We start from the raw sequence: 18,731 nt of genomic DNA, 5'->3' as shown, positions 1-18,731 counted from the left end.
CAGTGGGAAGAGGTTAGGAGGCTCTTCGGCAAAACCAACCGAGACCAGCAGAGCATTAAAAACACTATTAAAATCTGGGGAAGAGGTCAATTCACGAGCCAGGTGGTAAGAAGGGCATGGAGCCTAGCAGCTGGGATGAACATGTGGATGATCTGGAAAGAGAGAAACAAAAGAATCTTCCAAAACAGAGAGATGACAAAGAACCAACTCTGGGAAAAAACCGTGAGCCATATACGAGAAACTATACTAGCGGATACCTGGAATGGAGAAGACTGGGAGGTGACACAGGAAGAAGAGAAGATCCTTAAGAAACTCAATCTGAATCAAGGGATGGTCGCCCCCCAGCTGTGGAAAGAACCCAGGTCGGCATACAATGGCACCATGCATTATACTAATCCCCCGGCTGGATTTATCAAGCTAAACTTCGACGGTGCCTCCAAAGGGAACCCAGGCCCAGCAGGGATTGGAGGTCTTTTTAGGGACGAACAAGGAAGAACGAAATGGATTTATGCAGACAACGGAGGTATTATGAGTAACAATGAGGCGGAACTGATGGTAGCTCGCCAGGGTTTAAAGATAGCAATTAGGAATGGGTACAATAACCTGGAAGTGGAGGGAAACTCTCTAATGGTTATACAAGTACTCAAAAAACTCAATAATGGGACCTCCTAGGACAAAGTCACTCAGAGCTGGAGGACAGCCAGCCTAATACAAGAATTGGCAATCATTCTTCGGAGATTCGACTATATGATTATCAAACATGCTAGAAGAGAGGCAAATAGAGCAGCAGACTTCCTTGCGAATAGGGGATGCCAAGAACAAGGAAGAAAAGTGGATAATCTATGGACGAGCTATTCAAAAGATTCAGGATTTGAACAGCTAAGTACGATTCTCAACCAAGACAACCATGAAGACACGACCCAAAGGTAGTAGGGATAGATGGCTCCCGATCGGGATGAGGAAGCGTGGAGGTGACAAAGGCAGGTGCATTTATCATAAGGACAAGACAGTCGGACGTGACCATAGGGATCAGGCTACCTTCCCAACAAAAGCAATGAGTATTAGGCCAACTCAAGGTTCAAGTGGCAGGAGTGGGGCAGGAGGAGTGCAGATGATTAGGAAAAATGGCGGTGGTAATGGCAGGGAGAGAAGGACGGCGAAGAGGCATCATATGAAGGTGGCGGGGGGCAAAGGAAAGGATAATGCGAACAGATTGAAGGAGGAGCGGAACGAGGAGCAGGTCGGAAACATTACCAGAGTGATCTGCGAGCTTGGGTATGTGCATACTGCTTTCTCCATCTTACTTGTAACCATTATTATAAGTAGAATGGATAAATGTCAGTCTTGGGAGGATCTGGAGGTAGAAAAGAGCCTGAGAAAGCTGGTCCGGCCCCCTGTATCTCATTGCGAGGGTCATCCGGAGGGGTCCCAGGGTGAGTACCCTGAAGAAAAAGGAAATTGCCATCGGGAGCAAAGTCATAGGAGCAATGCGGGAAACCAACGAGTGAACCCTATGGTAGGAACCGAGGGGAGGTCAGGTAGCGGGGAGTCGACGATAGAGCCCTTAACTCTTTATCTGACACATAAGACAGAGGGATTAATTCATCTCTTGCACTCGGGGAAGGGATATCAGGATCAGAGAAAAAAAATGAAGGGGAGTGCAGTAGGAATAGAGAAGCCTCCAAAGGTCAAGTGGTAAACGATGACGGTGATGAAAATGTTGACAAACTAACACCTGTGATTGATAATTGTGAACAGGAGAAGGTAGAGGACAGGATGGCTCGGCAGGGCCGGAGGCGAGGTCGTGGAGGCAGAGGCCGTCCGAGGCAAAGCAACCCGGATGACAGGCCTGTGGAAGAACCAGGGAACCAATGCAGAGGGAGGCGGTCCACCCAGACCGAAGCTCAAGAGGCGGCCCACGCCTATCAGGAAGAAACAGACGAAGACATTCGTCGCATAATCCAAAATCTGGAGTCCAGAGTCCTGGAAGAACAGTCAGACTCGGAAACTGAAGAGTGGGCAGCTATGGTAAGTGACCCAGGATACACAAGGGGTAGACTGACTCTTTACCGGAGGTCTCTGCACATTTATTGGGTCCTAAAGAGCCTTCTGGCAAAGGCCCTGGAACAAGTTGCAAAAGAAATGGCAGATATTGCCAATGGGCTGCCACACCTGCAGAAGGAAATGAAAAATTTCCAAGTTATTATGATCAACCAGAATAATAAGCTGGAGGAGATGTCCCTGATTCTGTCCAAGATGGCAGGCTCGCACCCAAGCCAGGAAGAACAAACGAATTCCCCCATGGAGACAGACAAGGATACTGGAACCAGAAAGGCATGATTCTCTGGAAGCTATGCTGGAGGTTTTGTGTTTCTCTACTTTTACAGTTTTATGCTGAACAGAAGCTTAATAGGTAGTTTTAGTTGTTTGGTATATATAGCCAGTATGGACAGAATTATCAAATTTTGGTTTTGGAATGCCTATAGTAAACTTAGGTGGCCAACAGACCTGGTTTCCCCTCGGGGCAGGTTGAGGCCACCAAAACGTTGTATCTGGTCTCTATGTTTAGCATGAATAGAAAGAATGGAAGTACCTTACCTACAATTTTTTTTTATAATAATAAGGGGATAATATAAAGGATACAAAATAAATTATTATTTAGAGAGAAAGTATAGAAAATATTTAAAAATTTAAAAGAATATTTTAAGAAAATAATTAATATAATAAATAAATTTAAATTTTAGATAATATCCTAACATTTATTTTCAGAAATATAAAACTTTAAATTTTAAAATATATTAAATAATGAAAAAACATAATTTATCTTAGTTTATATATATATATATATATATATATATATATATATATATATATATATATAGAAGCATTTATTTAAATATAATAGGATCATTTTAAATGGATTTTGTATTTTTAAGTTAGAAAAGTATTTAGAAGATGAAGATTGTGTTGATTCATAATCACTAGTATAGTCATATTTTCTTTTTCTTTATGTAAAAGATGTTTATTAAATCCAAAAAAAATTATATATAATGCATTCATATATGACAATGATAGTCATATATAATATTTTAATATATGACAACAATTTGGTTCATAACTTACAATCTCAAGATTAAAGGAATAACCCTATCATATTCTCATGGTTGAAGCTCCCCTTCCCCATTGAAAGCATGGCTATGACTATGTACTTTATGTATAAGCTAAAATTAAAGAACATGGAGAAAAAAAGATTTCCTATAATTCCTTCTAGCCAAAACCACCACCTTCGGGTTGGAGGATAAAGGAGGAGATCATTTTGTAGAATAAGGATAATATTGAAATATTATTACTTCAAAATTTAAGGAAAACTTGTAAAGTGCTACAAAATAAGAATTAGTAGCTCGTGATCCCAAATCTCTAAAATAAACAAATATCTTTGTCTTGATTCATGTAAAGAAGGAAATAAACTTTACTAAACTAAGAACAAATTTTGAACTTCATATTGCAATTAGATGTTTGCCAATTCAGAAAACACTATGGGTTGAAAAATTCTATTACCTTTGCAAAAGTAAGAGAGTTGAAGATGAAAATAATTTTCTCTTAAATTATCGAGATTATACTCGCACTAAATTTATATTTCTAAATGTTTTCCATACTACCAACTTTGTTGACCTTTAAATTCAACAGACCTATAGTCACATACTACCAACTTTTTTGAGCATAGAAACAAAATACAATATAATCTCTTAACTTTTAAAAATCTCTAAATTTATTTTAATTTTAGTAAAACATTAATCATCATCACCAACAACAATATAATTTAAATTATTTTTAATTAATTAAAATTAATAACTAAATAATAACTAAACATTTGAAAATAATCAATTTATCTATTATTAGATATAGTTAAATTTAATAAAGGTAACGAAGTCTATGTTTAACTAAGACCTCTTACCGGTGACCTTGCTAAACTAAGGATAGTTTGGGTTAAAGTTGAGTTCCTAAATTCATCTACATTATGGATTTATGAATATTTTGAAATTCTGTTAACTATTTGAACTTGTATTTAAATATTCTTTCTACACTATTCCGATTTATCTGATTTTAAAAATTCTCAAAATTCAACATCAAAATAAAAATACACAAATCAAAGTAAGTACCTATGATTCAAAAAGTGAGCCCAGGGGTGCTCATGGCTACTTTAATTTATAAAAATAAGGTGTATCCTTCTGCGTTCGGTTGCGGGCTGCCAAGGTGGCACAAAACTGTAGCAATCGAGAGCAGAGATTGTCACTGCCCACAATTCTCGTAGACGCTTGTCTATGAGACATGCCTGGTCACTGGATCAAGAAGAGAAAAAGAAAAGGGTAGGGCTTTGTAAGGAGAGTTGCCATTAGTATGTAAAGTGGAGTCATATCTCTTAACGGTAAATATTGAGAACTAAGTAGTAAGTTTATAATGGGTTTATTGCTTTTTCTAGTTTATCCTAGAAGAATCTTCTGAGCCATAGTCTAACTAGTTTGTAAATTTGTTTTGAAAATCATTGAAATTCTAGTAAGATTTTGATAAAATTTTGAAGGAATTTTTGTAAATTCAAGTTATAGGTGTCAAATTTCAAGGTTTTGGGTGCTCAGAGATTTTTTATGATGTTGAATCCATTTCCACTATCAAATAAATCAAATACTACTACTACAAGATTTTTTGGTTTTTTTAGCCATATTCTCGGCACTTTTAACCGTCTAGGTTATCATTTGATGCTAATAAGATACTCAATAAACAATAAACAAGATCAAAATGCCTAATTCCATAAATTTAATCTTCTTTTAAAAAATAAAAACATATGTTATTAATAAAAAATATAAATTAAAAACATGTTTAATGTAGATTTAGATTTTTTTAAAATTTTATAAACACTTGTTATTGAGACAAATTAATTAGTTTATGTGGAAATTAATTGTCCTCCAGTAAATTAAAAATGACATTCAAATACAGTAAATATTTGGAAATTAAACTATCATATAAAAAATGCCTAAGCTTAACCAAGCTTTGCACAGAGTCTTTCAATAATCTTTGAAAACATGAACTCAAAATCATAGCTACTCCCATGTAATTTATAGTTTGGGTTCTCTAAACACAAGAAATTATAAATATTTCATCATTCATAATTCATGATTCAAGATACTGTGAAAGACAACTAGTCATGATTCATTGAATGAGTCTATTCGTGTGATTTTATGCTCTTCAACTCTACAAAAACCCTAACCTCATTCAAACATGGAACCAATCTTATTGGAAATCTAAGCTTTAGTTAATATTGGGTCTAGGCCTTCTCTAATGACCTAGAAGGAAACTAGGATTATAGGCTTCCATGCTTCCATTATTAGATATGTTCCATTTTTAAAACTCTCAAGCTTGTCAATGTGATATGGTTGATGATGCAAAATATTAAAAGTTTTATTTGATAAGGTTTCTCATGTAGAGAATGGGAGAGTAAATGGGAAAGTATGTAGAGAATGGGAGAGTATGAGAGGGTAGAAATGATTACACATAATAAGTTGAGTATTTAATTTAACATTGATAATGTTACAAATAAATACATGAAACAATTTTTAAGATAGTTAGATTATTTTGATCAAAGTATCACATAATTGAGAAAATACCTCAACTTTACACCAATCTAGGAAGCATATCATTGGAGATAAGCTATTGAGTCCAAGATCTTATGAGTTCATTATACTTGGAAACAAACTCCCTGTAGAGACCAAGTGTACTAATCATGACCAATAATGACAATAGCTACAAATGTGATCAAACTTAAGATAAGTAGGAGCTACTTATATCAACACTCACCCTTGATGATTGTAACAATCCCTAGCCCCCTTATAGATTTTTAAGGGATAGGGTGTCTACACCTAACCTCTAAGATTACTTTATGGAAGTGTGGTTATCAAAATTCTTCTTCCTTCAACCATCATAATTTTTTTTATGAGATAGTCATCGTCTCCTACTCATTGAGAGCTTTACAACGATAAAAATTTCATCCAAATCCAAGCTTTGAGAACAAATTTATGCCCATAAGAAGATTCAACCTCGGTGCCATGCTAGCATATGTACCATTGATATGTGGCATACATGTAAAAATCGTTATGCCCATGTGTTTGCACCACACAACACCACATCAACTAACCTATGGTTGACATGTGGTAGTCTCTACCCTGGTGTCACCATTGCATCTGAAAATTTTAGCATCCCACTCATATCTAGATCTAGGATTTTCTATAGATCGCCATTATTAAAAAAAATTGAATTTCCGGTCTTTTGAATTTCACCTAGAATTTCAAAAGTTTCAGGTCCATCTGAATATGGGGTTTCATTTTCCTGCTACAATGGATTTTCTAAATCTTATGGATTCCCACTATATTTAATGAGTTGACCCTTTGGATATTTGGATCTAGGAAATATTAAAAGTCCCATTCAAATGAAACTCTAAATTTTTGGATCTTTTCCATCCATAACTCTTGCCATGCATGTCATCTCCACGTCTAGTACAACTTCCATGTCAACAATGATGTGATTCACTATCCAAGGCACTCTCATGCCATACCATCACCAGTAAGTGGGGTAAAATCTCCACTCATTCAAATGTCTAGTTTTCTAGCCTTTCCATATTGATCCAAATGCATTTGGATTGAAAATACCTAAAATGCCAAATTTCGCAAAACTCTAGATTTGAATTTTGGGATCAACATCATCTATCATGATAGGTGAGATGTTGACTAATAAATCAACTATTTTTCACCATAATTCCACATCATCTTTCGATGTTGCCATGCCACATCACCATAAATTGTCCTTTGTGATATCTTGATGTGATATGTCATCATGTTGTGACAACACTACCCTACATGTAAGGATTATGTGTGTTTAGATGGATTCCACATAATATCTACATGATTTTATTTTCTAGCATCTAGATATGAGTTTCTTGGTAAATCACTTTATAATTTCCCAAATGCCCACAATTTCACCCCTTGATAAAGCTCGATACTTGATCTTTGTCACGTGATAGATATTGATGTCCAATTTGCGACACTTGATAGATTTGGATACTTGATGGATTTTGGATTTATTTTCCTTTTGGTCCTTTCCACTTTTCCATGGTCAAGTCTTATGTCAGGCCATGTGACTAGTGGTTGCAACCAAAGTCCCAATCCTCATTTTTTGAATATTCACTAAGATTTCAAGTCGATTTCAAATGAATGAAATGGATTTTGATAGGTCAAAGACTTACCGAAAAGAATTTTGAAGGTCTAGAAGCCTTTACTAACATATACAAAAAATCTAAAATGCTATCCCCAACCAAACTATTTCTCTAAAGAAGACAAAGATATGCCCCATGGCCAAATACATAACTTCACCCACTTGATTGAGACTCTTCTCACTCTGGAACTACAAACTATGGAAAATAGCAACAAGAAATGATAAAAATAGAATCCAGAATATTCCAATTTAATTTGTCCTTGAATTAAATTGTGAATTAAAAATCGAATTTAGTCTTAGCAGCTACTTGAAAATAATTAATTAAGTTATTTTGACTTAATTAGTTGGAGAAATTCAAGTTAGAAGTCTTTCTGAAGTCATGCAAGAGTTATCCCTTGAATTAAGGAGATAAGCCTTAAATTAAGGAGATAACATTGAGTTATATTTGAGTTGTAATTAGTTAACTCAGTTTACTAAGTTAAGTCCAGTTAAATTAGTTCTAAATTGTTTGAGGAACTAATGGTGAGATAACAATCAGTTGATGCATGCATGCACTCAACTAGTGTACTCCAGTTAACTCATGATTCCCTCATCAGAAACTCATGCTTGTCTATTTTGAGAAAGACCCAGTTGAGCTAAATGTCAAGGAAAGTGTACTATCAGTTGCATGTGTTTTCCTATAGAGAAAACTCATGCATGCAAAAGGAATCATTCCTTGAGGATTGTTCAGTTCTGACAGTGTGTGAGATCAGGTGATCATCCACTGGGTAGAAGAAGTTTTCCACTTGGTTGGAGAAGATCATCCTAGAGGAACAATGCAAGGGAATAGGAGCTTGGAGGGCAGAGGGGAAGGCTTGAGAGAAGCTTTGATTGCCTATGAGCATCTATGAGGATTGTACTGAGAGCTAGCTAGCTGTGAGAGCTAAGGATTTTTATAATTCCTATGTATTTCCACCTTGTATGATAATACAGATAGTGGGGTTTTTAGCTGAGGCTTTCCCCAAAGTATTTTCATGTGTATTGTGCATTGATTCTTCTTCTTATGGTTATATTGTTCAGCTTGATTCAACTCGATCTTTAGGCTTCCGCAAAGAAAACTTTGATAGTAGAAGTAGGTTATAATATTCTTCTTTGATTTATATTGCATTATCGGGTTAACCTATAGGTAGATTTTCTACATGGTCTTAGAGCTAGATTTGTAGAGAATTTGCATAATTTCTACACAAACTTCACAGATGAAATTCCAAACTCTTATGAATAGAGAAGTCAACATTTTGTCTTGTCTCTTGAGAAAGTAGGGTCCCCAATAAGAAAATAACCTTAAGCCTTATTATCACTAAACGTGGATATAACACAATTGTTTTGTCCTACAATAAGACTACCCTAGGCCATGCACACTGACAAAGTAGATGAAGGATCCATAGAGCTCATTACACCATTTTTATTTAATTTTCCACAACACAAGATACTTCAAAACTGTTATAGGATAACATACTTTAAGGATTACTTCTACATATAGAGTTCATTCTCATAAGTATTCACAACTAGTACTCAAGCATAGTTAAGCAACACTTCAAGCTCATCACTCATATACATTCAATAGCTAAACATGAAAACATTCATGAATCTTGAGCAAGTAATATCATTTTATTAATGAGGAGTAAATACACTTATCTATGTCACTTAAAATTTTCCAAACAATCAACAAGGAGAAACACATTCCATTAAAATATGGGTTTAGCTACACTACATTTTTCTTGTAGTTGGCCACCCTTGACACAAATAGGATGCCTTAAGAGGAGGAATTACTCAAGGATTAACAAGGTTTAGGTCATGGTAAATGCCCTCAAGGCCACTCTCTTTCACACACAGAAATCAATATGTTTCCTTTCAACTATTGAGCATGGCTTGCTAACGCTTAAAATACTTCCATAATGGGCCTACATAGGACAAATTAGAGTTTATCTCTAATCCAAAAAGTCCTTGTTACTTTTCTATTCTTAGTGTCATTCATGCTTAGTTTAGACAAGTTAATAAGAAATTTTCTTAACCCTCTAGCTCAAACTAAAGTCTTCAAAATTGGATTCTTATCCAAATTAGGTAATTCACGGTGCCATGTGGGTTGTTTAATTTCTCCAAGTGTTTATGTGACCTTCTGTTTAGAGTCAAAATACTTGAACCCTTGTATGTCTTTGTTTCTCTCCGTGGGTTTTGCTAGTTTGCATGCACTTCTTTGTTCTCTATGTTCGCAACCATGCCATAATGCTCTGCAACCATTGCTCATTCACATCACACCACAATCTACTTGTTTGAGAATTCAAGGTCCTAGTTTTGGACTATGTGGTCAATTTAAAGTATCAAATTACGTCAATTTAGCATGTACCTCTGGAGAAATTAAATACCACTCACAATTCTTCTCATAATTACTGGTAGTTGGGTAGTTCAATTACCAAATCAAAAATATGGGAAATAGGGAAAATTGGATATTAAATTCAGGATAAATATGAAACTTTCCAAATCTCACTTACATCTTTGTCTGATGCAACGAGATACATGTTAGATATTCTCTTCTTTAGGTTTTGGAAATATATTAAATGAATCCATATTACATCAAATAAAATTTTTTAAGATATCCATGCTAGCCATTTTCAACATCATAATTCTTAATCACAATTATAAAATCATGGGTTTAAAGGGTTGTTAAAATGACTAGCTGTCTTAGTCCTTGTTAAGTAATTTTTTCATCATTTACTCCTTTAGAACAAATGTTTCACTGTGAATTGAAGAACCCCTTGATCAATCATATCTACTTCTAGTCCATCTTGGCATTTACACTCCATAACTCAATCATGAAAATATTACCAAACTATTAAATTCCATATAAAGGAATAACCATCTATGAGAATTCATGGGTAACTAAACACTGTAAGCATTAATCTAATAGGATGTATTTTGTATGCATAGTGCATACAATTTCATGATGAAATCCCCCTAAATGTAAAACTTCACTTGCTAGAGTTTACATTAAATATGGCTGACTCCTACTGTAAAATAAATATATAGTAGAGGATATTTCACTATACTAGACATGTTATCCTAGTCATTAGGGACACATGATCTAGGTAGCTCTGGAAAGGCTTAAAAATAAAGGTCTTCCAATTTCGTCAAAACCAGGACCGGAACATAGATTTCATCGTCCTCATTCCAACAACATAGGCAACACTCAAATCTGACTTTGTATGCTCAAGATATTCATAGTCAAAGCTTTGGTCAACTTGGCCCTACTAACTAAATTTAGCAAGGTGCCAACTAAATTTGGAGCATAGCTAAAACTAGTAGACTTGATAAATTTGGCAGAATCCTCTAAATTTGGAGGCTACTAACTAGGCGACATATTTTCATTTCACGGTTGTCGAAACTGACAAATTTGTCCTGTATTTAAAATTTCCAGTGACCCCGAAAAATAAGCTGATGAGTTTTTAACAATTTGTTTATAAAAGAAAAAAAAACAATTAACTAGAAATTGCACTGATAGGTTCAAAGGAACGTTGATAGGCGAAGTGGGGAATGTGGAAGGAAATAATCAAGAAAAATATATAGACAATGAAATACAATCGGAATTTGAGTTTGTATATATCTTCTAAAGAGTGTAGTAGGAGTTTAAATTTAAGAAGAAAGTTACATTAACATAAATGTCCCAAAGCAATGACAATCCTTGCAGACACAAGGTATATGAAAAAGGAGTTGAAATTCTTTTGAGTTTTCAAAAATGGTATGAAATAAATTCTGAGCTTGGAAATTATTAGGTATCTATCAACTAGATATCATTGGCACTTGGGAGACATGATTTTTATCAGTAAGTTATTGTGAATATGAGAAAAAATCAATTAAAGATTAGAATTGTGTATCAATGAATGTTGTGAAAGTACATGTGAAATTCTCTGTGATTCGAGAAACTGAGGCAGGTGTGCCTTTTAAGAAATCTTATATTAGCATCTTTGTGAAAAGTTGGTTGAATGAATATGCCATTTATATACAATAGTCCTTTAAAATAATTAAAATATTCATTGACATGACTCTTATGAAATACAAAGAGGGTTCATCATATTTAAAAATTAAGAAATGAGGCACTTTTGATCTTCAAGCATCATGATGCCCACTATTCTATTTTGTAATCTTATTTTGAAGAAACAAGTTTATAGCATATTCCCATATGTCATTTGAAGGAATGAGGGCCTTCGCTAGTTCTAATGATGTGATATTGTAGATATATTTTTTCTCCTCGAAGGGGAATCAAACCCGAAACCTCATTGTCATGGATTATAAGGGAAATGACCTTGTATGAGGAAAAAAGAATAGCCCTCCAAACTGGCCAAAAGCCACACAATATTCCTCAGTGTTGGGCCCCTATACTACTAGTGTAACCCCTTATTGTTATTAGTACAACCCCCTTTGTTGTACCCATGTAGTCCCCATAGATGCCCACTATTGTTATTATTGTGCCCCATAGAAGCCCAATATTGTTATTATTGTGCCCTTACATTATTATTGTTATGTTGGCTCTGATTATATTATGACCCCTTAGACTCCTATATATAGAAAGGGGGTCTTGTCATTTGTATCATCAAAGAATTGTTCTCTTGTGTAATGTAAAGGAGGTTGCCCCCTCGAAGAGTCTGAATTCTAAGGCGTTCAACTATCTTCTCTATCTTTTTGTGAGCTGGTTTCATAACATTTGGTATCAGAGCTTTGGATTCTAGGGTTTCACTGCTCCAAATAGGTCATCGTGGAATCTTCACTATAATTTGTTTTCTGCGACATTTCAAAAGCGAAAAAAAACCCATTTGAGACAAAATCACGCTGAACCTCAGGTCCAAATTTCAAAGCTTTTTGCACAATATTTGCAGATATATGATCTGAGGAATTTGGTCTTTTTGCAGAGTCCTGAATTACATTCCAAACAGGTGACCTTGGGAAAATCATCATAACTTTTGTTTTGAGCATCACATTTCAATTTCATAAGAAGTTACAGAAAGAGGACAGACTATAGTTCCCTCTGTATATTTTTCAGACTCGAAGGTCAAAACAGTGACACATGGCACTTCATACAAATTCGCTCTTCTGAAAAGGTATATAATCAGGTCATCTTGGGAGATTGTGCATAACTCTTTCTTGGAGAATCTAAATTTGATCAGACTGGTGGCATTGGAAAGAGGACACAGAGGGCTACCGTAGGTCACAATTTCAGAACTAGAAGATTTGAAATTACAGAGTTACAGTCGTTTCAAGATCGAGCTCCTAAAATCAAGAAAAAGTGAGATGAGGAATTTTGGTGGCAAGGATCCGATAAATTGGATACTACAGATGGAGAAATATTTTGATCTACATGGTGTACCACTATTACAAAAGGTATGTGTTTCATCTTCATATTTAGAACCAAATCAATTTTTATGGTATAAAGGGCTTTGTTCTCATAAACAACTTGTTACGTGGTCAATTTTCACGGAGGAAATGATAGCACATTATGAGGATACAAAGAGAAACACCTTCTTTAGAGCAACACCACAACAATTGGAAAGAGAAAAAGGGCTTTGTTTCAAAGTGGAAAGTAAAATTATGGCAAAAATGAAGTCCACCCCTCACAACTATAATAATGGAAGTGTTGTTTCTCCTAGCCTTCCACAACCTACAAGGGTTACACCACAACAATTGGAAGAAAAAAAGAAAAAAAAGGCTTTGTTACAATTGTGATAGAAAATGCACTAAAGGTCATAAGTGTGCTGAGAAGAAATTATTTTACATCAAGTATGAAGAGGAGGGAAAAAAGGATCAAGAAACACCAAAAGAAGGGGATATGTGCCAGGACCCAACCCCAAAGAAAGAAGAAATGAATCCGACCATATCTTGTAAAGCATTGGCAAGAATTACCACTCCTCAAACTCTCAAGATATAAGGACATATCAAGAAGAAAAAGGTTCAAGAAGTGAAAGATCACATCAAGAAAGAAGAAATGAATCCAACCATATCTTGTAATGCATTGGCCGGAATTACCACTCCTCAAACTATCCAGATAGAAGGACATATCAAGAAAAAAAATGTTCAAGAAGTGAAATATCACATCGAGCATCAAGAAATGAATCTGGCCATATCTTGTAAAGCATTGGGAAAAATTACCACTCCTTAAACTCTCAAGATAGAGGGACATATCAAGAAGAAAAAGGTTCAAGCAGTGAAATATCACATCGAGCATCAACAAAAAGTTCCCCAACTTTTAAAGCATAACTCCACTTTGGTGCAAAATCGAATGAAACAACAGGTAGATCGACATCATAGTGAAAAATGTTTTGATGTAGGTGATTAGCTATTTTTACTGCTACATCTCAAGCAAGCTATTTATGAGAAGGAAATGTTGGCAATACTACATGCACTTAAGAAATGGCGACCTTACCAAATGGGAAGACACTTTAAGGTAAAAATGGGTCATGATAGTCTTAAATACTTTTTAGAACAACTATTATCTTTAGAAGAATAGAGAAAATGGGTCACGAATATGTTGGGTTATGACTTTGACATCATCTATAGAAAAGGGAAGCAAAATTTTGTTGCAGATGCACTCTCAAGAAAGGATGAGGATGTGGAAGCATTGTTTTGTGCTATTTCTATTATCCAACCAGATTGGATAAACAAAGTGTTGAGAATGCAACAAGATGATGGAGCTTAGTGGAAAGAAGTCGCCTTCGCTAAGTGGGCCCGTAGGCTATTTTTGGCGCAAAGTCTATTTTTAGACTATGTCTATTTTTAGACATATGGATCATGGTCTATGAGTTGCAGGATGCTATTTGTGGATGATTGGTCATGTTGGTAAAAATAGATGGACTTCTATTTTTAGACATATGGGCGGTTTCTATTTTTAGACTGCCAGGCTAAAAATAGAACAGTCATATATTATTAGCTCATAATAATATTTGGAATATAAACATTATCTTATCCTCTTGGAGCACTTCAGTTTGAGCTACAGATGTGGCACATGCAACTGTCAGAAGGAAATACGATTTTCTTATGAGTCAGTTGAGCTATTGCATGGTGGACTTCAGTTAGAACTCATGTGGTTGAGTTTGGTGGAGTTGATTGAGAAGTTGATGGAGTTGTGTTCAGTTTGACTTGGTTAAACTAGTTGTATTTAGTCTAACTACATAATACACTAGTGATGAGTTGTGTGAATTAATTATTAATTAATTCACTAATTATTAACTCATAAAGCAATTGAAGAATACATCAGTTAACTCAGTGCATGGACAGTTCAGTGGAGACAGGTGTTAGAGGTTGAGATTGCTATCAGTTGTGACTATAGTTGTGCATGAGATTTGCACATGCATGGATGGATATTGCCCATGAGGCTTGCGTAGTATAACCAAGGGGATTCGAATTCACATAGTGATTGATTCTCATGCAGGATTGCACAGTGGAGGCATGCAAACAGTGGAGGAGATTTGATGCTTCAGATCTGAGCTAGTTTGTGTGTAATAGTTGGAGATAGTACTGAGTACTTGTGAGGAGTATTGTACTATGTATTGTTACATGTTCTCTATCATTATAATATACAGATAGTGTGGGGTTTTCAGCTGTATGCTTTTCTCGGGTTACATACTGTGTTTATGTGCATATGCAATTGATGTTTCATTATTTTTTAATGCTGCAAAATTGATGATCAACATAGAGGAGGTTATGTATTATGCATGTATTCCGAAATAGTGTATAATCAGGATAATCTTTGTGAATAAGTGTCATATTATTCAAAATTTCTACATGGTATCAGAGCTGTTGATCATCAGATCTATTATTCAGAAAGTATTTACATTTTATTTCTTCAGGTAGAGTCTGTAATCGGGACAGGTAGCCTCTGGATTCATCCTTCCTTTGGAAGGTGAGATATCCGGTAAAAGCCCATACAGTCAATCTCTATATGAGAAATACTTTGTTCTCACGAATCTTAGATCAGAGGCGGTTGAGTTTTGAGCTGGTGGAATTCGAATTTGTAGCAGTGTTTTCTTGGTGTCAACGTTGCAATGTCTTTCAATGGATTGTGATTGGAGTATGCTCTTGAGGGCAGCTCGAACTATATTGCATGGAAGGACAGGATGGAGGTGGTGTTAGATGACAATGGGCTGAAGAAGTTCATAGAGGCTGAGGTCCCAAAGCCTACTAATACTGTGCAAGTTGATGCTTGGCAAAAGAAGACAACAAAGTGTCGAAGGATTCTGTTGGAGGGCGAGAAGGATCACATTGTGTCCAGCCTGCATGGAAAGGCTTCTCCATACTTGATGTGGAAAGCATTGACAGATCTATTCCAAAGCAAGAGTGATCAGAGGAAGTTGGCGCTCAAGGATAAACTCAGAAACATTAAGTACGAGAAGGGAGATAGTATGCCCAAGTATCTTACGAAGTTCACTCAATGTAGGGATGAGCTGGGAAGTGTGGGGGTGACTGTCGATGATGAGGACTTGGTGAGCTTGGCTCTCCTTGGTCTTCCGAAGAGTTGGCATTCCTATCAAGACTCTGTCAATGGTCGGGAGAAATTTCCAGGATGGGAGAGACTTTGGTCAGACCTTGTGCGGGAGGAGATCTAGCGGAATACTAGGGATGGATCTTCATCAAAGGCAACTGATGAAGAAAATTGTGCTTTGGCTACCAAAGCAAAGAAGGGGAAGAACAAGAAGGCTTCTCATTCCAGTGTGAAAGGTAAGAAGCAAGACAGGTCCAAGGTGAAGTGCTTTCACTGTCACCAGCACGAACATTATGCCACAAATTTTCCGCAGAAGAAGAAAAATAAGCAAGCTGATGGATCTGCAGCGGGAAAGGCCTTAGCCTCGCAGTTTGAGCTTGATTTTTTGTTGATCGCATGCTTGGTTTCAAGTGTGATGGGATTAGTATGGTTCTTGGACAGTGGTTTGCCTTTCACATGATAGGAGATCGAGATTTGTTTTCTGATTTGGAGGAGAAAGATCTTGGAGTGCACATCGAGATGGGCGATGATGGTAGATACAGTGCGACCTATCGGTACCATTTCCTTTGAGAGGGAGTCTGGTAAACCCTTCGTATTGAAGGAAGTGATGCATGTTCCAGGATTGAAGAAGAATCTTATCTCTGTGGCGATGTTAGAAGACAAGGGATATGATGTTGTTTTCAGCGAGGGAAAGGCTTTCCTGCGCAGTAAGACAACTGGAGAAACCCAAAAGATAGGAGTTTGAGTGAGGAACCTTTATCAGTTGCATGTAGATGGCTGCGCAGCAATGGCATGCAAGGCAGAAGGATTGGTGAGCTGGGATGATGGCGGGCTGTGGCACAAGAGATTGGGTCACCTTCACCATGGAGCCTTGAAGATACTACGATAGATTACTACAAGGCTTCCTAAAGGCACTCTTGCACAGTTAGATCAGTGCAAGGGGTGTACTTTGGGAAAATTTGTGAAAGCCACCTTTCACGAGAAGGATAGTCACGCCACGACGATCCTTGAGAGAATTCACACAGATGTGTGTGGACCTTTCTCAGTAGCTTTGAAAGCAAAGCACAGGTATTATGTGATCTTTGTTGATGATTTCTCTCGAAAGTGCTGGATCTTTTTCATGCAGAAGAAGAGCAAGACATACTCAAAGTTCTGTGAGTTCAAAGCACTGGTCGAGAAGGAATCGGGGAAGAAGGTGAAGACTCTTAGGAGCGACAATGGTGGTGAATACATCTCTAGCGAGTTCAAGGATTTCTACAGCGTAGAAGGGGTTCGAAGAGAGCTCATAGCTCCCCATAACCCATAGCAGAATGGGGTTGCTGAGCAGAAGAATAGAATGATCGTGGGTGCTGCACGGGAAATGTTGCATGATCAAGGCCTACCCCTTCACTTGTGGACGGAAGAATGAAATACGACAGTTTATGTGCAAAACCGTTGTCCTCACAGGATACTTGGCATGAGTACACCCGAGGAGGCTTATTCTGGTAAGAGGCCTGATATTTCTCATTTGAGGATTTTTGGTACTAATGTTTACATGCATGTGACGAAGGATGCCAGGAAGAAGCTGGAGTCGACTGTAGAGGTTGGGATATTTGTGGGGTACACTGATACGCCCCACAACTATCATGTGTATTTGCCAGACAGTGGCAAGACTGTTGTGCGACGGGATATAAAATTTCAGGAGGAGAAAGCCATGAAGTGTTCGCTTGAGAGGGAGCTGCACTTGCATGCAGATGAGGAGATATTAGTTCCTAAGGATGAGCTTCGGGACGTGGATCAGCCATAGGACGAAGTTCATGGAGTGGAAGAAACCACTCATGCAGCGCCAACCATCAGAGGGCGAAAGCGCATTACAGAAGCTAAGCGACTAGCTCAAGATGCAGATAAGGTTGTAGGACCACCTACAACTCAACACAGGCAGAGACAGTCACTTGATTGGTACACTGGATACATGACTCTTGTGAGCAAATGTGTTGTGACTGAGCCATCCTCTTTCGAGGAAGCTGTGGAGGATCCCGCATGGGTAGATGCCATGGTGGAAGAGTATGATTCGATTGTCAGACACAGTGCATGGGAGATTGTCCCAAGACCGGAAGGGAAATTAGTGGTGGGTTCAAGATGGATCTACAAAGTAAAGCAGGCAGCTGACGGGAGTGTGGAGAAGTGCAAGGCAAGATTTGGTTCCTGAGGCTTTTCACAGATAGAGGGGATCGATTATGAGGAGACCTTTGCACCTGTCGCAAGGTATTCTTCCATACGGACGATTCTTGCTCTCTCAGTGCTGATGGGATGGCACATTCATCAGATGGATGTGAAGATTGTGTTCCTCAATGGAGTCATTGAGGAGGAGGTGTACATAGAGTAGCCCGAAGGTTTCGAGATCTTCAGCAGCGAGTCGCATGTGTGCAGGCTCAAGAGAGCGTTGTATGGGTTGAAACAAGCACCATGTGCTTGGTACACACGGATATACAATTATTTCACCGGACTTGGATTCTCCAAGAGTGAGGCGGATCCTAACCTATACCAGATTGTGGTGGAGGGTAAGTTGCTTATCATTGTACTTTATGTAGATGATTTGATTCTAACAGGTGATGAGCTGTTGATACTTTCATGCAAGGATGATCTTGCTAAGGAGTTTGAGATGAAGGACTTGGGCCTCCTTCATTATTTCCTGGGATTGGAAATTTGGCAGCGCAGTGATGGACTATTTGTTTCTCAGGGTAAGTATGTTCGGGAGATACTGGAGAAGTTCAACATGCATGGCTGCAAGCTTGTTGATACTCCTCTTCCTGGAGGTTGGAGGAAGGAGGATGCTACTTCAACAGAAGTAGTGGATACCACTGTTTATCGACAGTTGGTAGGGTCGCTTATGTATCTGGTCAATACACGACCCGATATATGCTATGCTGTTAACCAGCTTTCACAAGCTATGGTTTAGCCAACCAAGCTCTTCTGGAAGGCAGGCAAG

This window comes from Pinus tabuliformis, chromosome X (genome assembly GCF_031772625.1).
Source record: "Pinus tabuliformis cultivar Carrire ecotype Pingquan chromosome X, CPIR1, whole genome shotgun sequence".
Lineage (NCBI taxonomy): Eukaryota > Viridiplantae > Streptophyta > Pinopsida > Pinales > Pinaceae > Pinus > Pinus tabuliformis.
The sequence above is the reverse complement of the archived record's forward strand: the minus strand, read 5'-3'. Positions refer to the sequence as shown.